At 40.6% G+C, this 26,820-nt stretch overlaps 1 protein-coding gene across 13 annotated transcripts in view; it reads left to right on the forward strand.

Moving 5' to 3' along the window:
- The window catches only part of MTUS2 (microtubule associated scaffold protein 2), a 271,533-nt gene that overhangs the window by 13,815 nt on the left and 230,898 nt on the right, over positions 1-26,820 (forward strand). For 2 of the 13 annotated variants that reach the window (XM_038152214.1, XM_038152221.1), the window contains exon 1: positions 16,009-16,519. The exons of 10 other annotated variants lie outside the window; for them this stretch is intronic. The gene's annotated coding sequence lies outside the window, so the exon portion shown is untranslated. Of the gene's footprint in view, positions 1-16,008; positions 16,520-26,093; positions 26,167-26,820 lie in introns of those variants that run through there. One more of the 13 variants, XM_038152240.1, reaches the window with a different exon arrangement.

Below are 26,820 nucleotides of genomic sequence, written 5' to 3' on the forward strand. Positions count from 1 at the left end.
CAGCATTGTGTGGCTTAGTAGGAGGATGCCTAATCCAAAAACCCTTCAGTGCAAAGAATTAGTCAAAGTGAAGTATATAAACAAAGGTTAAGAAATGATTTTTCTGCAATGACAGAATAACAACAAAAACTCCATAACCTCCTGGTTTAGCTTGCTTAAAGTTACTTGCAAAGAATCTTCTGATATGTTAATTATATTATTCATATTGTTTTTCTGAATTTCAAAACAAAGTGCGACCTGGATTTCAAAGTAAAAGTGCATCAAAGCATGCTGTGCTTATTTTTCATAATTAATCATGTATAAGCCAATTTTATGGCAAAACAGATAAATGAGGTGTCAGAATATTTGTTTGTAAATACTTTGCTTCAAGATGTTAGTGCAATTTGGTTCTTAGTTTCAACAAAATCCAGTCTATCAGAGTAGGATGAAAGCAACATGTTAACAAATACTGCAGTTAAACTCTAAATGGATATACCATAACTGGAACATACATTTGCTTTAATTATTGCAGCGTGTGTGCTAAAACAGACAAAGGCACAGTGAAGCATTTGACTAATAACAAATGCCCATGAACATCATATACAGGTAATTTTGCATAGTGAATTTTAACAGCTGATGATATGTGCTTTGATTCTTAAATAGGATTTACTGAATTCTCCTATGAAGTGTCATACAAAGGTATTTTATAGCTCACTTCAGTCTAACAAATCCTGGCATTTACTATGTTACATACACAGTATGTTAAGTGTCACCATTACTCTACATTCTAGCTGGTGCTAGTTTGAATCTTAATGGCTCTTCCTCCTAAAGCTGACAAGTGGTAGAGGACATAGCTCCAATGAGAGAACAATTTAAACTTTTTCAGTGAACCAGTTTTGAGAAGTTTTGCTCAAATGCAGAGTTTCACACTGAGGCAGCATGATTAAAAGCCTGTAGGGGAATCAAGCATGGGAATGGTTTTAAAGAAGATCAAGGGACTGAATGCAATTTTTTCTTCAAATGATATAATTAAAGAAACAGCATCCCTATTAGCATAACACACTAAATGATAAAAAGAATTGGACAGATGCCTAATCTTGAAATGCTTCTTAATTTACAAGTATACATTTTAAAAAGAAAGCAATTGAGGTCTGTTCTTTCTAGCTGCCTGCCTGAATCATTGAAACTGCTGCTTATATAACTTACTGTCTCAAAGAGGAACAAAATACATAAAAATTAGTCATGTATTCCAGGATACCTTCCATGTAATGTCAGTTGCACACATGTATACATGCTAGAACATCCACAGTACTTGAGGCCATCTGAGATTGGATGCCTACCAGACAAAAAGAGAAGATATTCTCAACTGGGCCATATGCAGCCCTTAAGCAGTCCAGAAGCAGTGAGCATAAGAATGAAACAATAATTTTTTGTTAATTTTGATGTTAATTATCTGGAAGGTAATTGGTCTGAGTTTATGAGCCACAGAGAAATGTATTTGGCATTCCCATCCAGTTTAGTTTTTGAGGAGAATTTTTCTGAATTCTTGCGAAAATAGCTTTGTAGTTTTAATGAAATTGTCAATCAAATGTGGCAAGAAGAAGGTGGCATTTATGTTGATGTCTCCATGACTTGCCGTGATTCTGCTCTTGTCCAATGTAAGCTGCAATGCTGCAGTTTCATTTTCTCTTTAAATTTCATCCTACTTCTGTTCCTTTACCATCACATCTATAGGCTCACAAAGGCTTTTGAGATGAAGCAAAAATCTTGTGAAGTCTCAGAATTATGTTGCCACCTGTGAATGTGGGGAGGTTCCTTAGACTGTGTCCAGAGTGCTGAACAAGGGGTGGGTGTGTTGTGGCAGGGGGGATTTACTTGCCCTACTTTGTGTGGAGAGTTGTTCTGCACTACCCAGCAGAACAGGGGTCTCCTCAAGGACCCACAGTACCCTGTGCAACACAGTTATTGCTCCATGTGCATTTTTTTCCAGTAAAAACTTGTGAAATATGGTGATCACCAGAGTATTTGGGCACACAGGGTCAATGGTAGTGACTTTTGAATTATTCCACTTACAGCCTCAATGCAAGGTAGAGGCTGGCTGCAAAAGAATGCCAGTTTTTCTGGCTAGGAGCAAGCCTCCTTTTCTCTAGTCCTGAAGCTTCTCAAATGGAGAGGTAGGAACCACCACTGTGTGTGGTTGTGTTCGAGGGGTCCCAGGATGAGGGAGGAGATGAGAATCTTGACTCCATGTTTCAGAAGGCTGATTTATTATATTATGATATTATGATATTAAAAATGCTATAGTGAAACTATACTAAAAGAATAGAGAGAAAGGATTCATCAGAAGGCTGGAAAGGAATAGAATGGAATGAATAATAAAAGCTTGTGACTGACCAGAGCCTCAACACAGCTGGACCAACAGTTGGTCATCAAGTAGAAACAACTCACATGGACCAATCAAAGATGCACCTGCTGCATTCCACAGCAGCAGATTATTATTGTTTTTCTTTTCCTCTGAGGTTTCTCAGGAGAAAAAATTCTGGCAAAGAGATTTTCATAAATATCATGGTGACAACTGTGAAGCTGCTGTGGCAGCCAGAGAGCAGAGAGGTAGGCTGTAGTAGGCACTCTCTGCCATAACAATATTCTGCTCCTTTGAAGCTTCGTATTTTGTTAAGTACAAGTCCCAGTTTAATGTTAGATAAGGAAAAATCATCTGGTGAGCAAACTGACAGGTCACTCTACAAAGTCAGAAGATCTTCTGGCAATAGTGTTAAGGTTGTTGCAGTCTGGGTTTGTGTTTGGCATCAAGACTGCTAAGAAAATATTAATACTGCTCAGAAGATGGCATGGCGGGTAATGTGCTCTGTTTTCATCCTGACCTTTGGAGTAATTTGGAGCCAAAGACCTGCCTGTTTGATTTTTCTTGTGTCTTAACACATCCAGCTGAATGTGATCCCTTTATATCCTGCTAGTCTTTCATATATGCAGAAGTAGTGACTGTGAGGCCGCAGAGTTCAGATCTATAAAAGGCAGCACTATTGATCTTGCTGATACAAGTTCAAAGCACTGTCTGGAAATACATGATACTTGTAGAGAATGAATCAATGGTGTGCTAGGGTGTGCATTTTTGAGGCAGTGCTGTCTCTCATTCAGAACTGTGGCTGCCCCCAGTGAGTTGCCAACACTAAGATGTGAGCATGCCTGCATTCAGCCAATCTGATCACTGGCAGCACTTCAGCCATTCAAAATTCAGTATTGCAGTCTGTAGGACTCTGCAGACTTTCTCAGTATTTTCTGTCCATGCATCTCTGTTCTCTGCATACCGTGCCTGGGACTGCTTCATTGGGCATGAGGTGTAGGATAGAGGGTGACTCTTCCTCATCCACTTTGAGAATTTTGGGATCTAAAGGTGTCCTTTGCTGGCACAACATCTGGGTTTCTTTATCAGTGAGAAAGAAGGAGACAGGGTGACATGGAGGTGCATTGCTCTGTGGGCTTGGGATCTAGTTAGAGTGTACTTTTTGGGCCTGAGGGTTCAATTCTTCCCCAAACTGGACATCGCTATCTAGTCTGTGCTCATGGAGAGCTTGGTACAACTTGTATGAGCAGTAAGGACCAAGACTAAAACAGTCTTCCTTGCTTTGTTTGTTTGGGTTTTTTTAAATTTGTTAGTTTTTTCTAGTCGATTATAATGATATTCATTAGAGTCCTACTAATTTTTCTTCTGGATCTCCTGATATTTCATTATTTTTTTAATGTCTGATTTGCATGCATGTTATTTATGCATATGTGTATAAGCTTTTTCTAATACCTACAGTTTGAGGAGAAAAAGCAATGCAACTGTTCTTTAAGTCTGAATTAACAATTGACAAATAAATGTGTGAAGGTTTGGGGGAGTGACTCGTAACTTTTTAATTGCAGGGTTTTTCAATGCAAAATTTATTCTGCTCTTATTTATTTTACTTACTCTTATGGGTAAATACTTGTAGACTCAGTTATTTTTCCTGCTGGAAGTACATAGGATTGTAGCCTGGCATGTATATTTTTCTAGAATTCACAGAATTCCTGTCAGATGTCACCTGTTTACATTTAGCTGCAGTTAGAGATTTGTCTGTTTCTACTGTTGGGATCAATCACTACAGTAGCTAGGAGGTTTCCCAGAAACATCAGCCATGATCTTACTTTTCCTCTCATAAGGCAAGGGCTTAATTTTTTCCCTACAATGCTTTGTTCTTATTACATTGGTTAATACTGGGATAAAATACTTCATATTAGTTTTGACTTGTTGAAAAAGAAAAACTTGACAGAAACTTACAGTAAATCTTTTTTTCTGCCCAAATATTATGCAGGGTATGAACAGTTACCACATGTAAAGGTGCTTCTAAAGGAGAGAATGAGGCTGCTTCTTGCTCAAGTGAGTTTAACTCTTGAGGAAGAGGAGGTCTTTGATGACATAATGAAACATTCAAAAAATAAATGTAGGAAGCTTGGAGCCTGTTTTCCATTTTCTGGTTTGCAAGAGCATTCTTCTTCTGTCTGCCCCAATGCTGTTTAAAATTGGTTCCTGTAAATTTTGGGGCTTTATTAATTTGACTGACATTAAAATGCTGTTTCTATGGAGTCAAAAGCATGCTTTGCATGCTGGTTCCATAAAAAAGCAGAGAAAGTAAATAATTGTTCCACCTTTGAATATGAGAAGATCGAGAGTACACCAAAATCCTTTGTTTAAAAATAAAGGGAAGCATGTACGAGCTTTCTCCCAAATTCTCCTGAAGAGTATATTTGTTAGATATTTGTCTCTTAGGGATTTTCTGAACAGAGGAGGCCTGAATTTAGGCATAAAGCTGTCTTTAGAATGTGTATTTTTCTCAGTTTTCACTCACAAAAGGTAATATAAGAATTTATATATTTAGGGGTTTATGTTACTTCTAGTTTAGACTAGAACATAGAAAATTGTGAACCTGCCACAATTTTTAGAGAAACCCACATCATTCTATTTTTGCAGCAAATACATGTTCCACTCTTAGTAAATTTCAAAGACTACATTGCTAAAATTCCCTGGGCAATTGGCTTGGTATCTGCTAATTTAATTCCCATGTAGTACTGTAATAGGATATAAAGTAGAACTCTGGGGACAACTGATAGTGTTCAGTGAAGATGAAACTCTAAAGGATATGAAAAGGATTGCTTTGCTTATGCTGCAAGTGGAGGTGAAGGAGGTAGAAGAAAGTTTAGAGGAGTGGATGAAGGAGATTGAGCTTTTCCAATACCAAACTTTATCCCAAATGGGAAAAAATTATTTGCACCCTGTATCATATAAATGCTTGAGATTAAACATGCTGTGACAGTGTGAGAAAATAGGTGTTGACTGTCACCACCTTCCACACCCTCAAGGTCAGCAACCAGATTTTTCTTTCCCCAGTCTCTCTTCTGGTCTCCCTCAATTAATCCATACTATAAATTCCTGGCTTGACTCCCCTACTCATATTAGTTACTTTTACCATCAGTAAAAACCTTCTGGATCTGTTAGTTTTTTGATTTCCCACCTTCCTTCGCCTGGGCAAAAGGCAAGAAGAGTATGCTGAGGGTTAGGAAATCCCACATGGCCAAAAGACTCATCTCCTAACTAGAAGAGGACACAGCACAAATTGTAATGGACTGTGTGTAGATTCATACTGACATGCATTGAAAATAATGTTTTGGTTAAGTTAGGAGAAAATTTTGTTATTGCTCCACTGACCTGCAATTATGTGAGATGGTATCATAGCCACGCAAGTCTGGATAGAGGTAAGGGGGAATGCTTATCTATTGATAAAGAAATGAAAAAAGAAGCAGCTCTTTGAAAAATTACTCTGCTGCACTTTTTACCACTATTGATGTGTCTCTTCAAACTTTGAAGAGACTAACACGTTTTCTTCCTCAACTTTTTCAGCTTTTTTTTTTTTTCTGGAAAAAATTAAATGTTCTTGGATTTATGTTCCTGTGGTTGACACTGCACTTCACATGAAAAAAACCTTTTATTTGGAAACATGCTGATTTTTTGCCCAGACATTACTTTATAAATTCATCCTCTCATCCCCATCCCTGAGTGGGGGATTTTTTTTAGCTTCTGGATGGGACTGACCTGGTTTTACCACCTTTCACAGTTGCAGTTACCACTGCTTGGTCAGCTCTTTCCAAAACTATCTGCCTGGTGTCCTGCCATGGCATTCTGCTCCTTATTGCATCTCTGGTTTCTCTCTGTGAATGGCTCATCAGTATTTCAGGCATGTAGCTAAAATAGATATTCTTTTTTTTTTTCTTCCCCTGTACATTTTTCTGTGCAGAGAGCACAGCTGGCTACTTCCCACTCACACAGCAGGGAGTTACCTACACATTTTATTTGAAATCCTGTCACTTTCCCTATAACACTCCTTAGATAATTCAGTGCCCCACTTCTGATGGAAGTGCTTTTCCCATCACAGCTGTGTACATCAGCCGCTCTCCAGGCTGACCTTCCCTGCTGCACCACCTTCAGTGCCAACCCCCTTCGCTGCCTCTCATCTGTGGCCAAGACAGTAGAAAGTTCTTATCCTCAGCCCTGAATGCCCTTCACATTTTTACCTCATCCTTGGCCACTTTGATGCCTCACTCATCAGCCACTTGTCAGTGGACTCTAGCAGTGGCACTATTATGTTTTTTTTACATTTAAACTGATTTTATTTCCACACTCTGGGAACTGGTGAAGTTGAATGGGAATGCTGGTAAAAATAGTTTTGTTGTAATGTAGTTTACCGTAATGAGTTTTGTGCATGGTCAGTAATGGTGGGTCAGTTCTAATCTTGTGGGGGTTTCGAGGTTTCTTTCCTCTAATTATGAAGAAAATCACTAGCAAGAATGTTAAAGATTTCAGTTTTCTGCCCTTTGGTGCAAGCGCTTCCTGGAAATGAAGAATCTCTTCTCAAAGATGGACAATTTATAAAGTGAACTCTGTGGATTCACTTCAGCATTTTGGACTTTCATGGTCAAGGATAAACAAGGAAATGACTAGGGGCTTGAATGTCTCATCTGGCTTTGCACTGAGTCAGCTCCAGCAACCCTGCCACAGAGTAACATCTGAGTTATACAGTGTTCACACTCAGAAAATATTCTGAATTTGAAGGGACCCACAGGAGCCATTAAGTCCGGCTCTTATGTGAATGGCCACATATGGACACCCAATTTACTTGGGTGGGGTCTTTGATTTGACACTCTGAAATTTTCTGTTTTAATATGGGCTGGCTGAAGAGGGGCTTTAAATCACAAAATAATAATGTAGAATGACACTCATCGGGGAAGTGAGGCTTGTAAAGAGTCTTATTGGCTTCACTCTCCATTTGGATGAATCAGACCATGGATCTGGTTCTGCCAGGCTCTGCTGGTTTTTGCTCAGCTTTCATGTTTAGAGGAGGATGGTGGGAATCCAACAGCTATCCTTCTTTTCTAAATCCTCTGAAAGGTGTTGTCATGGGTGTCATGTCTCCATCAGATCATCTGTCCTCATCAGTGAGAACAGAAATTCTTCTTGGGTCTTGCAGGCACTGCTTCAGAGGCATTGTGTCCTGCCTGTAGGAGATGTCCCTGCCCATGGTGACAGATGTTGGGCCCAGGTGATCTTTAAGGTCCATGCCAATCTCTTAACATGCTATTATTTTTCCTTTCTTTTATTTTTGTTACCTGCTTTTTCTTATTGCCTTCAAAAGGCTGTGTGACTTGACTGGGAAGACAGTTTTCACATGCTCACAAGTTCCATTCAAATTTCAGTGGATTGAGCCCATTAGGTCTTCATTGGTTTATTGTATTATGCATTGTATTATGTGTCCTCAAGACACATGTTTTTTTATAAAAACCTCCAGGCTGTACTTCATAATATACCAAATTTTATTTCACTTTTTAAATGTTATTAAACGAGTTTGGATTTTATCTTAAATTTCTAGCTTGTAGTACTGCAAGCTGCATTGAAGGAGAGGGTGCTGCTACTGTTAAAACCCAGCTGGCTTATGCCATGTTCTTGGAGTAGAGGTTTTATACCAGCTGGAATGACAAAAACAGTCCTTGCCACTTCACCCAAGGGAAGAATCAATGGCACTAATTCTGAAAAAATGCACCTGCAAACCATTGGTAGGACAATATCCTGAGGAAAGTTCCACAGCACAGGGTGGAATTGGTAGTCCTGGAGTCTCATTAAGTGTGGAGATCTGTCAGAGCTGGAGCTTCCCTTTGCAGGATGTCTGGTTTTTTACACATGACTTGAAGGCTTTACTAGGAGGAGCCATCACTGAACACCTCCTCAAGTGCTCTGGTCACCCTTCTGAGCTGACACATCACTTTTAATTCCAGGAGAGTGGCTATACACACATGACATAGAGCATTGCAGAGGTTCCTCTTTGCCTTGACTTACCTAAAACTGTAAATAGCCACTCTTCACTAGAGAACACGGTTGGTCTTCATTTGTAGTAAAGTTGAGCCTTACTGATTAGTCTACAAGCCCTCTTGCAGGCACCATTTCCTTTATCCAACCCCACACTCTGTAAGGGAAGAGCCTCTCTTTCTTGTGAGAACAAATAAGAGTAGGCAGTTTATCGAAGAAAGGTGGAAGAGTTTATGCCACCTCATGTTCTTGGCATAATAAAAGAATTTGTGCTCAATGAAATATCTTTAGAGAACAGAAGAAATCTTTATTTTGCTGCTGAGAAGTTGGCTTCCTGCTGATCTAGTGAATCTCAGCCATCCCTGCTGCTTATTAACTTTTATACTCCAAGAGTTCATTTTGAGTGTTCTCTTCTGAGAGGCCAGAGAAAATTGCCTGGGTTATGGAGAGCAGGGAATATGAAAACATCTCTGGTTAATGCAATATGTAATCCTCTTATTTGATATCAGTGATAAGCGGATCCTTGATCTGTGTGTACTATGGTCCTTTTTGTAGTCAGGATATTCTGTTAGCACAATGACTAATGCCTCCCTTCCCAACTATGTGAATGCTTCTTATTTACACAGCTTAAACTCTTTATTCTTGATACTAACTGATCATTTAGCAGGCTGACTGCTGGCATGGCTGGGCACTGCAGATTGAAGGAGAGTGCTCTCAGTGACACACATCGTTACACAGGCTCTGGCCCTGGCTGCTGGGAATTGTGTAGGAATAACAAAAACTGTAAAAATATCTGGCGCACTAAGGCTGAAAAGCATAGAACTGAGCCACTTGCACTGCCTCACTGTTAGTGTTCAGAGTGTCTTGCAGCATGATCTTAAGCCACAGTAGATGTAGTGAGTAAAATAAAATCTGTCAGCAAAGCTGAAGGTTTTTCATAGCTAAATGTTCAAGAGAATCCTTGACAGCCTCAGCAGTGTCTTAGCATGGTTCTTAGCGCTTGTTTTCCTTATGATTTAGTGAAACAATCAATGCAGTATGACTGCAAGCGTGGTTTAAATTTAAGTGGAAATACAGAAGAGAAGGCAGGAAACTGAGGTTAGAGAAAGCAGACGGGAGGATAATTAGGTCCAAAAATTGAGAGAAGGCTAAAGAATGGCAGAAATAAAACTTGGAGGGATGATAAGGAAGTAAACTTTAGGGACCCAACAAAAGCTTTCAAAGAAGGTGGTGAAATGGTCTGCAGTCTGTTAGAAACAGACACTGCTCAACACAGGCTTATCTCAATGGTGTATGTTGTAGACTTAGAGGAGAGCTGGAAGGCACCCTGAGACATCATCTTTTACATGTGCGCACTCTAAATGTTGCTGACCCATTTTCACATGCACTGATGAGAATCCATGGCACTCACTAATTGCACGGGTACTCTTTTAGACTCTGCTCAGGCATCTGGAAATATTTAATTGATATCAAGCATGACTGGAGGTTGAATCCAGGTACTAGGATAGTCCCCACTGTAAAAGTAACTTTAAAAGTAACCATGTGTGTACATCAGACACCAGCATTACAATGGTAATTGTAATTAGTCCTTCAGGAGGGAAGTCTAACAGTGGCACTGGGAATAATTTAAACTTCAAGAGCAATAGAATTGAAGTTTGTTTTTGTTGAAGGACACTTTGGTTTTTAGCATCCTCAGAATTGCCAGAGGAAGGTAGCTAGAGAAAAGGACATCAGTAATTAGAACCTCTTACTCAGTGTTTTGTAGTTTTGGTTCTTACCAGAGATCTGTGACTGGTGGGATTTATCATCTTGCCAGGTTGACAGACATCCCCGTGCTTCTGTTTCCCTATTTGCCCCATGTTTGAATTATTGATCCTTAAAACTGGAGCTACAACAGACAAGTCTCATGTGTGTAAATACATAAAAATGTAAAGCCTTATGTGTGTAAATACGAGTTCTTATGCAGTGTTATGAGTTTTTCTTGTATGTAGAACATGTTATCATGTCCAAATAAGAGAACCAGCAAAAACACGGGTAGAAGGAAGCTGTTTCTGAACTATCTGGTACACTTCCACTGTGTTCAATTAATTTTAGAGAATTTTCATATGAGTGCTGGGAGCTCCAATCATTCTACATTCTACCGTGAAATCAATGGGATAGTCTTTAAAATCAAATGTTGATTCAGGAGAAAAAGAGCAAATCCCTTTCACATAAAGAAATGCTGCATTTATCAATTAATGTGTCCATGAAACACAATTAACATGTCCATGTACACCAAAAATTAGTAGAATTTTTAAAACAGGACAATTTTATGGGTTTCGAGACTACAGAATTATGCGAATGGTTACAAAAGTAGCAGAACTACTGAAGCTTGGTTTCTATTGGATTTTTCTTTTATGATTAGTTCACTTTTTACTGAGTTGTACCAAGCCCTTTTGTAGGAAGCCAGAGAAGACACACAGGGGAGAGTCCTTAGTGATGCTGGAATTGCTGTGGAAACATTAGTCACAGTAGCACCTCATTAGGCAATAGACAGTCACTATGGGAGAGAAACCATGATGAAGAGATTATTTCCTTGGTGGATCATAAAATACTTATTCCAGTTGCAGCTTTCTCATAATGAAGGAAAAAAATTCCCATGAAGACTTTCTGTTGTCACGTGAAGTGAAAGCTGCTTTCCATGCTTTCCTCAGCTCTATTCCCTGATCATCAACTTTCACAAAACTTGTGGGAATTCAGCACTTTCACCACAGTTGCTTGAAACTGGCCAGGAAGTAAAAAAGAGGACAGGTCATGCATATAAACAGTAGTAATTTAGGATGTATTTGGATATAAAGTAAACCCTTTCATGTAAGAGCTCATCTGGTTTGTAATGGCTAGATCTGAGGCTATGGGGTAGCAGATGAGGGGAATGTTCCTTCTGTGCTCTCTGCATTACTCTTATGTCATCCTATGAAGTATGGTTCATACTGCTATTGAGCATAGGATGAGAAACCATATGGGCTCCAGCTCTGATCTGAGAGGGCAACTGCTGTAAAACACTTTCACCTTTATATGAAGATGATTAAAGCATGGAACACCCCAGTGATGAGCATTTTAATACAGTAGAAAGCAAGCAGTAAGCTAACCCTGGTTGGGAGGTTCCTCAGAAAAGCCAGAGATGAATGTGTGTGGAGCAATCAAGGAGCACTTCTGGACCTCACAATGGCTGAAGACAGCTTTGACAATTTTGCAGCTCAAGTATTTTCATCTCTATGGTTTCAACATGGTAGGTCATACAAACACTAAAAGCAAACAAAAAAAGAATCCACTCCTCAAAAAGCTGCTCTACAATTGCATGCTGAAGTGCAGTATGGACAATTAGAACTTCTCTCCTAGACACTTTTTATTCTGTAATAGGAATTATGTATTGATGTCAGAGGAAAACTGATTCTGATGGTGATCTTAACTTGCTGCTTGTACAGGCTGTGCTACACGGTATCTGAATGTGAATGCTTCCAGTTTAGACAAAGGATAAATACAAAAGTCTGTTGAGCTAAAATATGCTTATTTCTGAAGCAAATCAGTGATGATGTTTTTTCAGAAGCTATGATAAAAAAAAAAAAAAAAAAAAAACAAAAAAACCCCAAGAAAACCCAAAAATCTCTTTTAAGCTGTAGAATTTTATGGTTTTTTGTTGTGGTTTAGCCCCAGGTCAGCCCCTCATGCATTCTGCACCAGCAAGATTGGGGAGAGAGAACAGTAAAAATGAGAAAACTTGTGGGTTGAGATAAAGACAGTTTGATAGGGAAAGCAAGAGCTGTTCATGCAAGAAAAGAAAAACAAGCTATTAGAATCACCACTTCCCATGGGCAGGCTGTCGTTCAGCCATTTCCAGGAGAGCAGGGGCCCATCACACAGAACTGTGACTTGAGAAGACAAACCCCACACTCAAAATATTGCCCCCTTCTTCCTCGAGCTTTATATGCTGAGCATGACACCACGAGGTCTGGGAAATCCTGTTGGTCAGCTGGGGTCAGCTGTCCCTGCTGTGTCCCCTCCCAGCTCCCTGTGCACCCCCAGCCCAGTCACTGGTGGGGTGGGGTGAGAGGCAGAAAAGGCCTTGACCCTGTGTAAGCCCTGCTCAGCAGCAACCAAAACATCCCTGGATTACCAGCACTTTGTTTTTCCCAGCACAAATCTAAAACACAGTTCAGTAAGCAGCTACTGTGAAGAGAATTAGCTCTATGCAAGCCACAACCAGCACATCATGCTTGACATGCAATTTCTTTGTAGAGAAAAAAAAAATAATTTTTTATTTCTAGTGCTGTTGCATCTGCTCTTGGGTTCATGGTGTTCTTCTATCTGATTTTTGGGGATATCCCATTTTGGTTGCAAAAGGGTTTGTATTTTTTTTTTTGGCTGTTGCTGGCTTGACTGATGAAGAGTGCTGGTATCTGTCACTGGTTTGTTTCCTAATAGTGGTCTTTGTGCAAGACTTTATATAATGATAATTCAGGTGGAACAGTGTCCTCCTAAAACTATATTGAGAAATAAGCTGTATGTGTATTGTTGCCTATAAGGAGATTCCCAGTTAGTTTTCAAAAGTGTTTATCCCTAGTAGAATAAAGATCTTAAGACTTTTTTTTCACTTGGGGTGCTGGTGAGGAAGATTAAACATACCAGGCAGCTGTGAAAATAATCAACAACCTAATCCCAGTGAAAATATAAAGTAATATTTAGGGACTCTTGGCAAATAAAACAGCTCCTTCAACACCTTTGCAAGTTAAAAATGGGGCAATAAATTGTATCAATCATATACTTTAAAAACGGGACTCCAGTTCACTTTTATTTCAACAAATGCAGATGTTAAATCTCAGATGAATAATATGTAGCAGGAAGGCATATTGTGTTTGCTTTTTGGTGTGTGTGTGTTTTTTTTGTTTTGTTTTTTTTTTTTTTTAAACCCAGAAATAGCTCTAAATAACTTAAATTCAGTTAAAAGAAGCCCATCTGTTACTGTTCTTATTTTCCTACCCATCATTTAAATGGTAAATATCAAACTGTAAATACTTCAACTGTGTTCTCTTTGACAAAGAACACATGGTAACAGTTCACCTTATTGTGAAAGTAGTGCAAAAAACACAGGGCAGGTCTGAAATCATCATCATCATCATCTGCTTGGTACAAAGAACTTATTCCAATCAACTGCCAAAACATTTCCCTCTTAGTTTCTTTAGGTCAGGGTTACCTGCTTTTCAGGTTTACTTCTCCATTAATCTGAAAGGAGGTAACCCTAGGTGACAGGAATGTTTTAGAAAGGAACAACACCCTGTGAATTTTTGAAACACCCTTTTTTATTTTAATGGTCTGCATATACTTTGTATAATGAGTTTGAAAAGCTTTAATTTAAACAACAGTGGGTGCTCTAGTGCTCTAGTACTACTGCTGAATCACTGTCAGGCAGCATTGGTTCTTATCCAACAAAACAACATAATCAAAAAAATGTGCAGTAATTTTTATAACAATAATGTTTTCCTTCATGGAAAACAGCAAATAAATGTGCCTGAAGACTTTGCCTGGGCACAAATTATTTAAAGCTTGCTGTTGTTTTTTTTTTTTTTTTCATGTCAAATTTAAGCTTCCCTTTGTATCTCTGCTGTCACTTGTAGGTTTTATCTTTCTGAACCTAAGGTTTTTCATTATCAGCCCTATCTCAAAAACCATTTCTTTAAGGTTCTTGAATTTTCCTACCATGACAAACATACTATTTTTTCCTGATTTTACAGGGTAATCAAGAAAAATGAAGTGGGATGAAAAAAATAATAGGTTTTCTCTGACCAACTGCAGTATTATGTTAAGCTACAGGTTTGTCTCTATTAGCAAAGGGCACTGCCAGGCCCCAAGGAGAGCCTGTCTGCTGACACTGGGAAGCTGCTGGAGCAGTTCCTGGCCTGAATTAGACCCCTGCCAGGCAGTTTTCTCCCAGTGGGTTCCCAGGCCTATTCTCAGGAGTTGGAGGGTCAGGACTTGTCCCCGTCAGGCAGCTGCATGCAGTCACCCATTTCAGTCGTATCTTGGAAAGTGACCTTATTCCCAGGAAGCTACTTGGAATGACTGATTGAATGGGATAGCTATAGCCTGTGAGGTTTCCTCTAGCAGCCTGAGCTGGCAGTGCTGGCAGCTGGTGAGTGAGGCAGCAGCTGTCCCATAACAGCAGTGTTTGATCCCACATCTGTACGTGCCCCTCCACTAGGCTGATGTAGTGGTGGCATGGGAGGTGAAGAGCTCTGTGGTGGCATGGCTCCTGTCTGCCCTGCCACCAACACTGGGCTAGAGGTCCTCTGTCCCCTTGTTCTGACGGAGGTGAGGAAGGTCCCTCAGGACATTCCCTCCTGGACACAGGAGCATGGTTCAGTGGTTGAAGTAATGTAACCCCCAGTGGTAAAAAGGGAATCTGAACATGTGTCAGAATGTGATGTTTTCAGGCTCAACAGATTTACAAAATGATTTAATATGAGGTTGGTGTTAGTTTGTGATTTACTTTTCCTTATTTTCTTTCTAAGCACTGAGTTTTTCATTTGTTTCTCAGATCATTCTCCTCCTAGTTTTCATGACATCGCTTTCTTCCCATGCCTGTTCCCTCCTTCTGTTGTGTTCTCACATTCCCAGCTGCTTGTCCCACTCATAAATTCTGCTGTATTGCATAGTTTCACTTGTCTGTGACCCAGTCCTAGTCTTCTGTAGTTCATCTCTTTCCTGGTGCACACCTTGTCATGCCCTCAAATCACCCTTGCTCCCCACCGGTGAAACCACAGTAGTAATGCCCGTGACTCTTGCCTTTCTTTACCTCCGTCCTCAGTTTTTTCAGATTGAGGAGGATTGTCTCCCTTCCCAGACTGCTACCTCTAGCTGAGCTCAGTGTCCTTGCCCAGCTCAACCCTTTCTAAGCTGTGAAGTTTCTCTGGTGTCCCATCATACTGACAGACAAGGCTCTGGGTTCCTGGATATTGATGCTGTACTGGGTAAAGTAGGCACTGACTAATCTTTTCCTGCTCAAGCAGCTTTAAAAAGCAGGATTTTTAATCCTTCTTTTTCCCCAGTACAAGCACATTCAGGTGAGACTGTTTTCCAGTTTTAGAAGAAAATTATGATTTGTTGCCATACCGAAAAGGAGCGGGCAAGAAACGGTGATTAAATGGTGGCAGCTGGGTAAAACTCTCGCATTTAACTGTTTTGTATTTTTGCAGCAGAATTGCATAAGTGCCAGGTGACATCTCTGTCTCTTTGTGGGCTGGTACGAGCAGTAGGGAGAGCTGTGTGAGGCTGCTCGTGGGGGAGAGATGAGGTGGCTGCCCAGATACTTCAGTTTGGTGCTTTGGCAGTATTTTCTGAGCCACAGTTACTGGATTTTCCTGCTGGTGCAGGGGGATCTGTGAGCTGCAGCTTCCTGGCAGGATTCTGGGAACAGCACCAAAACCCCCGACAGGCAGCGAGCAGGTTTTGTGCTCTGAGTCAGAAGCAGGCTGAGAAGATGCAGCCTTCAAAGCATGTATCCAAGACGGGGAAGGGGATCTGTGCAAGGAGGATATTTCCAGTGTGAGGCTTAGAGCCTGGAGGGACCCTCTCCTGCCAACACTCCTGGTGAGTCTGTGGGTCAGCTGCTAGTTTTTGTACAATCACAGGAGAAGGGAGATTGCTGCCTTTCACCACTGCTACCCTGAGCCAGCTCATCCTTCTAGCTATTTCTGTCTATGCTTATCTATAGCATCATCCCCCTTGTGCTTGTGTACCTGCCAAGCATTCAAAACAGGCTCTGCTGTGGCAGCCTCTTTCCTTCTCTCCAGCCTGGAGGATAAACGACTGGATTGCTTTTTTTTTTTTATTTTTAACTGTTTCTCTGCATCAAGAATTTACGGTGGGAAAGCTAAGCTGGAGAAACGCTTTCTGGAGTGGGTGGCCAGATTGGCAGATCTCTACTTGTTCTTAGCCCCTAGAGAAGTCCTGCAGCCTGACCCTTGCTGGGCTCACTCTGCTCTTTCTGAAAGCGATGGTTTCTCGGAGTGAGATGTGGTCTTGCTTAAAAACAAACAAAGTTTGGATGCAAGAGAGAAGATCTGGATCTGACTTGCCCACAAGGAGACCCAGAACAGAAAGCTGAATGCTTGGGTGAGTTCACAGCAGCCAGCTTGTCCAGTGCAGGACACTGTATTCTTCTTTATTATAGACTGAGTTATCCGGGGTAAAAATAGCAGTATCAGAAATCCTAATATCTCTACACTACCTATAAACTCACTGCAGCTATATGTGTTGTTTTGTTTAGTTTGGGCTGTGAAGCAGACTGCTCTCTGTGTTTAGTCCATCTCACTGTGGCTTGTGACTTCACTCCCCACTGGGAATTTCAGTGCTTGCATCTGGAGTTGTGCAAATACATGCAGGTGTGCAAAGTTTACATCCTGTTTTAGCATGTTTGTTACAGCACTGGTTTAAGTAATTAAATTTCACTCAGATTTGAAGATTGACATTAGAGCATGCCTTATGCTACATCAGTGTATGACTTCACAGGCAGAAAAGCATAAACATCTATATCTGTAATATACTGCTCCGTATCCTTAAAATACAAGGTGCAGACATACTAAAAGTTTCAGTGCACCTTCCCAAAGTTGCTTTGTTGCATATGTGTGAAAAGATTGAATACTCAGAATTTTCTTCTTTTCAGTAATCAGATTTTAAACACAGAATTTCAGTGTGAGGCTGTCAAGGCTTCCCAGATACTTCTATCCTTAGAAGTATCCTTTGACTGAAACTGTCATTGTAACATTTGAAATGAGACCTGGGTTCAGTCATCCTATATCTACATTTCTTTGTTAAATCTGTAATTAAATATGAATTCCTATGGCAATATGTACAGTGGAAGTTGTTTTGATGAGAAAGAAGTGTTGCAGTAGGTGGAATATCTAAATGTCTAAATTTATATGTTTTTGTAATAGTGTTTATAAAATACCTCTGTGATGTAGGCAACCACTGAATTAATTTACAAAATGCAGCTTTAAAAATAGTTTTTGCACTTCCACAACAGCATAAATATATTTGTAGGTGGTTACAAGTGATGGAGCATTTGGGCTGAGATGTCCTGTGAAAGGCTAAGAGTTGAACTCGATGCTCCTTGTGGGTCCCTTCCAACTTCTATGATACTGTGTGATTCTGCTGGCTATGGTTTGGATGGTACTTCTGGACAGAGACATTTGGCCAGCCTTTTGGCTTAGTTTCTTACTGGCATGTGACATTAAGCCTGGCAAGTCCAAAGAAGAATGTGTTTTACCCTGATTGTTAAAAATTATCCACCTTTATTGTATGAATCTGGCAGGTCTCAATATATATTAATATTAGGAGGTTTTCAAATCCATAAGTAACAAAGTTCCTTTTTTTTTCTGAATCCATAAGTACAAGTAACCAGTGCTTGCACAACCCTTGTCACAAGTTGGTGAGAAGATCCTTTACAAATGGGATTGCTGCCACTGAACTGTTGTGTGCATTGAGGAATGACAGCACAAGACATGGGAGGAATTTTTTGTCTCATTTTCTCCATCTGAAGTTAAACTGGTCATTTAGGCTCACCACCACAGGGTGAGGTGCGCAGTTCATCACACTCTCGAGCATCTTTGTTGTCTTTGAGAAATGCAGTTAAACAGCTTCATTCTCCTGCTCAGTCCCAGGTTCTTGTTGCCTGGATTTTATCTTGTTGCCTGGGTTTCTTTGCTTCTAATGCTGCTTTTTGGAGACAACTAATTACTTTCCTATGAGAAAGAACCTATTTTAATTTTGAGGACAGCTTATGGCAGGGGCTGACACAGGAGGAGTTAAGGGTGACGCTACACCAGGTTTGGCTCCCCCCATCCTAAATATCCTCCAGTGCTGTCTCACCAGCAAGGTTTCCAAAAGCACCCCCGTGCCCATGCCTTTCTGCAAGACATGCAACACCCGCTTCATGCAGTTAAATGCTGCTCTGGTGAGCTGCAACACAGATCTCACTTTGTAGTTGGCAATTTTGAATGGAGAAAATAATCAATTGCCACGTGGCTCATTGACATGTGAGCAAAGGGCTTAGCGTATGGATGTGACAAGAGACCTGTCCATGGTGTGCGTGTCTCAGGCAGGATAGAAGCTGTCCAGTTGGCCGGAGAAGTGCTCACCTGTGGAGCTGGGTGAGATGCATTTCAGGCAGCTGACAGATGGAGCAGATCTGACCTGAGGTGACTTGCACAAGGTCACTCAGCAGGTGGGTACTAAAGCCGGATACAAAACCAGACCCACCTGCTACTCCTTAGGACACACCACCTCCACAGCAACCAAACAACCTGGGTTAAACACTCCTGTCTGCATGCCCCACATGAGGTGGATCTGGGTGGGGAGCACTCAACAATGAGGCTACACAGAGATGTGAAAGCAGCCATGCCTGCAGGATGACAGGAAAAAAAATTGGCAAAAAAGGTTCCTTTCCTAGATTTTGCAAAACATCATAGCTAATATCCTGTTGTGCAGCAAAGGCAGCAGGTGCCTGGGACTCTGAGTGGTCATGGTGCCCTTAACTGATCCTTTACAAGCTACCAAACCACACAACATTTGTGAACACTGCTGCAGTGTGCTCCTTTGCGTTCCAGTTCCTATGGAAACATGCTGTAAGAATGTCTAAAATAAGTACAGTGCTTTGAAGCTATTATTATTTTGATCTTTCCTCCCCCCCCCCCCCCCCCCCCCCCCCCCCATCCCCGCCCCAAAATCTCCTTTGCCACCTTTCTGGCTGCATTTTTAATACATTAAAAATATTGTTGTCATTATCTGGAGGAGTGTGCTACCCTGCTTACCCATGTGTCTGCATCCTGGGATCTGATGGATCCCAGGTTCTGATATTGAGATCAGCTCCCTTCCCCCATCCTCCCTGCTCAGTGGGGTGTCAGGTTGTTGGTGCATGTGTTGAACAGACATAGATATATAAATCAACAAGCGTATTTCCTGCTCCTTTTAGGATCCAGAACAGGGTGTTGGCTGGCAGGGAGTGCAGAAGGTCACCCAGTCCAGCTGCCCATCAATGCAGAGCCCTCGGCACTGTTTGGTGAAGGAGAATGGTTGTGACCCAGATGGGGACATCCTGCAGGTGCCCTCTTGCCTGTGGGAGGGTCAGTGCTGGAGCAGGCTATGGGCTGTTTGGAACAGCTCTGGCAAAGGAAGTTACGTGTTCTCCCTGAAAGGGTGCTCATGCTGGTAACTGAAAACAGGGCTGAGTATTTAAAGCGCTTTTCCCCTGTGCTCCTGTAGTTTTCTTCCAAAGCTTTTAACTTCCCTAAGAGCAGAAGTCTCCCTGACCTTAGTAATGTCTAAGATTTTCAAACAGCCATGTCCCATTTTCAAAAACTACTTTTGATGAGTGAGCTTTAGGAAAGCTAGGGCTAAATCCTACAAAGGGCTAAAAAAACCTTATTTAAAGCTAGGCGCTAATTTTTGCTCATTTTCAGGCTTCTGGCCTCTTGCAGTACTAAGCCTCAGAGCCCAGTGCTAGATATCAGGGAGAAGGACTGGATGGAATGCATGTTGGGCATTCAAGGGGGAAGCAGGCACTTAAATTCAGAAAAGTGATTCAGGAATTTTTAGGCAATGCCAAAACCCTTTGACACCCCTTTATGCTGGACACATATACCTGAGAAGTATCTGCATTCCCAAAGCATCTTCTGGGGATTTATGCACCTTTTGTTTCTGATCCTAAGTATGGAGGCAACAACAAAACCAGGTTTGAAATACAAGGGAGTTGGCTCTTGAGCATTATTTTTATGACTCCACATCCTAGACAAAATAAATTGTAAAGAGTTATGAGGATTTGGATCTAGGTAACATTATGCTTTAACATTAAACTAAGTCTTAGCAATTTGAGAAGTGTAGGCATCTGTTTGAATCCTATTCCAAATCACCAGGCCAAATTTTGCTCACAGGGTTCCTTCCTGCCTGTGAGCAGCTGCTATGTAATTATGCATCCTGATTTATATTGCTCACTGCTTAGGCTTTGCATGATTTTTTATGTGTTTGTGGTAACTGTAGTGGCAACACCAGATCTGTTTTATTTTGTTGCAACACTGAAGGCCAGTAGAAAAATTATGAATCTAATTTTGATAGACAGAATAAAATTTTACAGGCTATTTTCAGGGTTGCTATAATTTTGGGGTTAAACCACTCATTAACTGAGCAGTCAAATTAAATTGAAATGCTGGTAAAAAAAATAAATTGTGAAGCTTGGTATTTGCATTGCATTTCATATCTGCAAAGATCCTTCCTTACTTGAATGACAAGTACTGGGTCCAGCACTGAAGTGAATACCAAGAGAGATGAGAATCATGAACTATGGAACAGCAAATCGTAAAGAATAATTGCTCTGTTTTAACATGAATAGGCAGGGCTGAGATTCTTTTTGTGAGGGCTCTATTTGAACTACTTTTGAACTGTAGCTGGGACACTGTAGATGTAACCTTTCTAACCCAATTGATAAGTTCATGTGTATGCACAGTATGTAGGTCATTCACATTTATTCTGAGTAGCCCAGAAAAGAATGCAGTGAGACTTCAAAATACTTTGCATTTTAACCCTTTCATTGTAGCTGACTTCTCTCTCCCACACTTCCTTGTTCATCTATGCATTTCATCTGTTCTGGAAAAAGCCCCCAACAAGATGCACGGGTAGCTGATAAATGAAGCACTAAATAAACCTCTACACTTGTGAGAGAGCAGCAGGCAGTTAGAGATGCACTGCAGGTATGAGGGACAGGATCTATGAAATAGGGAACTACCTACACCTTTACTACATCATTGCAAATTTGTTTAGCAGTCATGAGAATTTTGGAATTATCTTCTATTTGAGAAAGGCAATATTGCAATGATTTTAAAGAATTATTCTGGCATATGTCATTAGATAGTATTAAATCCTGGTGGTAGTAAAGTAATAGTTAAACTCTCTTAAGAGAAAAATCATAAGTTATCATGGAGGCAATGGACTCATTAGGAATGTACATGTGGTTTAATAAAGGAAAATCACAGAATACAGAAGTGACTTTTAAAGGTGACATTATTAATTTTGACCTTGTATTGATATAGCTCATCAAAACATAAATTGGTTTGTGTTGGAAGGAACCCTAAGGACCACATCGTTCCAACACATAGGTAGGAGCACCTTCTACCATTGCTTCCTACTCTTGCCTACCACACCAAATAAATTTTCTTGGGCCCAAGTAATATCAGACATACCTAAAGTAGCATCAATGGTAATGATAGATGGTCATACTTTAAATTGAGATGTAATGTCCATTGGTTTCCCACAGGAATTTCCATTAAGTCTGGCTTGTGAATACAAAATTCAATTGAATTTGAAGGTAGTACTAGACTGGGAGGCATTGCACGCTCTGCTGAGAACAAAGATAATTTTTTAGCTGGGGAACTAAAAATACTATATTTGTTATCTGTAAGGCTCAAATATGACATAAACACACAGATCTGTGGAAATGATCTGTAAATACATAAACCGTAGTGCTAGGAAGGAGAAGAGGTTCAAGTTGTCATCTTGTAATGTGGTGTCTCTTTATACTGGATAAGGATTTAGTAAGGACTGTTTCAGACTGAGAATGACACTAGCTTATGGCACTGTTCATTCAAGGCCCTTGGGAAGACAGCAGCCAAAACCCTTGTTTTTCTTCTGGCACAAGTGCCTCAAGTGCACAAGTGAAACTCTGCTGGCACTGAAGGCTCAGTGAAGGGCAGCGACTGGTCTGTCACCACAGTGAGCTGCCACAAGTACCCGCAGCAGCTCTCCCTGTTCCACATCTAATTCCCATCCCAGTGTTCAGTTTTAGCTCCTGCTGGTGGAAAATGGAGATAGAAATGGAATTAAGCACAAGCAAAGTGGGTGGGGAGCCACAGTATGTGGGGACAGAAGGGTACCACCATGGAGTCTTGTTAAATGGGGAGGAAAGAGCAGAAAAGGAAAAGGGAACTGCCCATTCTCAGATCCATGCTCACTATGAGTCTCTTAGGCCACATTGGTTAAACTGGGTAAGCAGAGGGACAGCAATCAATACAGGTTTTGATCTTGGAATAAATTTTTGCCAATCAATACACTTTGCCTAATCAAACATCTATATACCTTCAAGGGTTAATGCTTCTCTGTTTAATTTGTCTGCCACAGGATAGATTGGAATAATTTCCTCTTTAACTTTGATTCTGTATTTTCTCAGTTAAAACATGATACACATTTTGTTGCCTCAGAAAATGCTTTTGTATGTCCGAATGTATGTCTTTCTGTGAACCCTCTCCCAGCGACAGAGAGCACAGGTTTTCATGGATGCCCTGGGTAATTACATTGTAGAGCATCATTATGTTTGAAATTTCAGATTTCTTAAAGTGAACTCACACGCTCCTCAACCACATAAGGTGCTTGTTTTTTATAGTAGAAGGATGAAGAGTTTCTAATAACAGAGCACTAAACTGAGCATCAGGAGGTCATCAGTACTTCTCTCTTTTACCTGTCCGCTGACCTGGGACGAAGCTTTTTGCTGGGGTGTTTCTTCCACATGACTTTGGATTTTCCCCACACTTTTTTTTCAACTCATCCTACTTTAACTTTTTGAGGTGTTGTCCATTTCTTATTTTGTGTTTGTATAAAGCTTACAGCACTTGACTGTCTGCCTGTGAACAACTGAAACTGAGGGCTTATTTGGAGATGAAAAGACACTAGAAGATACATGTCTCAAGGGGTTAAATATAGAAAGTAGTTGAGACAAGCAAAGAATTTTTCATTTGGGCCTAAAATGCTGGCCTGTTTCAAGAAGGAAACTGCATGTAATTGACAGGAATTCAGCTGGAGAGGATTACAGTCATTAAGAAATTCCTCTTTTGCTGAACTGTGGTTCTTCATGTTAATATAATACATCATTTGCCATTGATCCCTCAGAAAAAGTGGTTTTCTAACAGGCACAGTAATGTGTGTTGCTTCAGATGTCCCTGGGAAGAAAATGTAGTTTTGGACCCACACTGTCTGGGCTTTGCCTCCCTATAGCAGGTCCATGTCCCCAAGCTGAGACTGGGACACTTCTTTTGAAAATCTCCCCCAGCCTGTTTCTCTGATGAATGGCTGAAAGCAGTTGCAGTGAAAAGAGATTTGAGGAGTGCAAGAAGGAAAGAGGGACATCGCTGCATCCAGACTGGAGAGGCTGTGAGGAGCCATGGGGGACAATTTTTACCTTCTTTTGCTTCTCTCTGCTTCTACAAATAGTGTATCAGAGTTTGTATGATTGTGCTAGATGTTTTCAGAGCCCCGTGAATGCTTCTGTAAGCATTATTATTGCGTTCTTCCGTGTAGGCAGGAACTATGATAGAAGCCAGTGCATAAGCATATCTTTATTCAATCAGATCTCAGCTATTTCCTCAAATCCAGCTGATAAAGCTAAGCCCAAATTACCCTTCGATCTCCAAAGCACCTATCAACCTCTCTGCTTATGCCCAGACCAAGTACTTCAAAGAATTAAAAAACCCTACAAGTTATATCCTATGGCCTGTTTCCTTCCCCAGGGTATTTCATTATAGGACAAGCGGAGTGAAGGGGAGAGGTTAGCAAGTTTTTTGTAGTTTTGATTGCACACTTTTGGATCAAACTGTTGTAACATTTTTCATGAGATCTGCAAATTGCCTTTTTAAAGTAAATTTAATCCCTTTGAGCATATTGTGCACTTTATAGCTCTTAAATGATGCTTAGACTACAAGTTCTGTCACTGTTCATGAAAAGTAGGTTGTCTTAATTTGTAAGATCATGAGAATCTTTTAAGCCCACTGGCTCTCATTGCAGTCAATGGGATATTTTTTGCTTTGTATTCCAGCTGGAAGAAGATCAGCTCTGTTGCCACTGGGAAATGTACCTTTAACTGTCCTGCATCCTGCTTTAGTAATTGATGCATTCTGCACTAAGTTGTGACATTTTCATTTTCTAAGCTGTTTATTAATTCCGACACTGAATAATTAAAAAGGAGAAAGAAGCATAAGGAAAACATCTCATAGAAGACCATCACAGAGGCTGTGTATATAAAAAAGGATGCAGACCACAGGGTGGACTGCAAACATAAACAAAGAGCTACATAAAATCCAAGGAAGTCCAGAAGCTCTATTTCCAATTATGCACATACAGTGTCTTTTAGTGAGAGCTGCAATACCCTCATCAAATTCTTGCTTGGTACTTCTAAATACAGAACTTGGAGTTACAGGCTGACATAGTAAAGCAGCATCAGTAACCTGCTTTCCACTATAAGATTGAATAAATATGGCACAGTGTGTTTTCTAAAAATGATTTTGTAAAACACCATCTACACAGATAACATACTGTGGTGCCCCACCATATTTCCATAGAGAAATCAAAGAACAATAGAGGAAAAAGAAAAAAAAAAAGGCAGTGCATTTTGAGAGACTGTGAGGAAGCAAACTGAAATTTAAATGTTGGTTGCCAAAAAAACATACTTTGGTGTCTTTGGGAGAACAGCAAGCACTTCACACTCTCTTCTTCCCGGGTGTTTCACTTTTCATACCAATAGAAAAGCACAGTAATGTATTTTTAATCTTTCACTTTTCCATATTGCACTTCTCCATATTCACTTCTCCTTATCTTCTCATAGGTTTCCAGAAAAAATGGGATTCAAAAATTTTGATAGGGGAACCAATCAGCTAAATCTGCGAGGGTTTTCATCTGATTTGTACTGAAATGACACTGTGCAGTGCTGTGGCAAGGCGCAATATACAATTAAGACTGCACAGCCCTCAGGAAGTATTAAGATTTAATAACAATACTGAAACCTGATGTGCCATTCCCAGCCCTGTGTACAGCATGGCATTTGGATGCTGTTGTAAGTGTGCTTCAAAATGAATCTCTGCTTGGTTATGCGAATTGTTCTTGTACCAAGGATCCACTATGTGCTGCAAAATTAAAACTGGGAGGAAAAATAACCGCTGGGGGATAACATGCAATAAATCCGCTAAAGCTGTTGGCTCTGGTGAGGTAACGTCTTGTCCCTCTATGGGTGGAATATTTCTCTATTGAATCATTACAGTTTTGCTCAGAAACATCCTACTGCTTGAACTGCTGTGGGAAGAACAGTAATGTCAAGCAGATATCGGGTTTTCCCAATAGGAGCATCCTGCTGGGAAATGGGCTGCACTGGTGTGATGGTGTAAAAAGCTCAGCTGCAGCAGCTCTCTGTAATTGCTATTCCCCTCTGATTCCTTTGCTGAATGTACGAAACTGCTTCTCACAAACATCTGAGAACAAAATCCTTGACTTGTCACCAGTGTAATGCTCTGCATGCTAAGCTGGGGTTTCTGACTAGTTTGCCTTCATCATCTCTTGCAATCACTATTTGAAATTGAGTCTGTTGTCTCCTGTTATGGTGCCATAGCCTGACACTTGAGAACAAATGCTTCTGTTTCAATCAGTGATGTTTAATTTTTTATGATGAGTGCAGTTTATTAGTGCCTCCCCAGGTAGGAGGCTCTGCTGCTAATTACCAGGGAAATGTTTTCTGCCTGCACAGGACACATGTGCACTCTGCATCTTGGTTCTGTTAAGCAGCTGAGCTGGGTGGGATCAGAGGTGGTGGCTGCTGGCTGCACCGACAGCCTCTTACTACTACTGCTGCTTGAAGAAAGACCTGCTCACTTTTCTCTTGTAGCCCACCCATCTGCAAAAGAAAGTCTGATTTATGAGGACACTGTTGAAGGAGGTCTGTAGTCCTGCTTGCACTGGTAAGCATCACTTCCCAGAGAGTTCTATGTTTGTGTGGTGTGAACAAAGGGCAGGCTGGGTTTGGTTCTTCCATGTATTCTTCAGTGATGAGGAGTTTGGTCCTAATAATTTTTGGCAGTTGGCTTGTAGACCTACAGTGGAGAACGTCTCATATCTTCCACAATAGGTTAAAATTTTTTGGATTTTTGGGGGTTTGTTTGTTTGCTTGCTTATTTTTGTTTTGGCTCTTTTTGGTATATGGTCTAAAATTATGGCCATGTAAGATTTATTTTGTATGATGGTGTTGGGTTGAAAAGATTGGTAGGGTTTATCTTACTTTTTTGGTGAGCCTATATCAAGACAATTGAACAGCATAGCAGTTATTATATTCCTTTTAAGAGCAGTTGTATGGAGTGTTCTGGGATTTGCTTAGAAGGGATTGTTTTGAATGTATACTTATTCCTTACATAATTTCCTAAGCTGTTTAGCCCCACCATTCATTTTTTAGTAATAAGTCACACAGAATTCTGCTCTTCTCTTTGATCCTGCATTGTTTGCCAGGAGGATTTTCAGTAGCAGTCTACTGTACTCAGAGTAGAGCATGTAAGTGGAGGAATTAGAAATGCCTCATCATGGGTTTTTTGTGTCTGCTTGTGCTGAAGAGAGGTGGCTTA

The sequence above is a fragment of the Motacilla alba genome, chromosome 1, assembly GCF_015832195.1.
Source record: "Motacilla alba alba isolate MOTALB_02 chromosome 1, Motacilla_alba_V1.0_pri, whole genome shotgun sequence".
Lineage (NCBI taxonomy): Eukaryota > Metazoa > Chordata > Aves > Passeriformes > Motacillidae > Motacilla > Motacilla alba.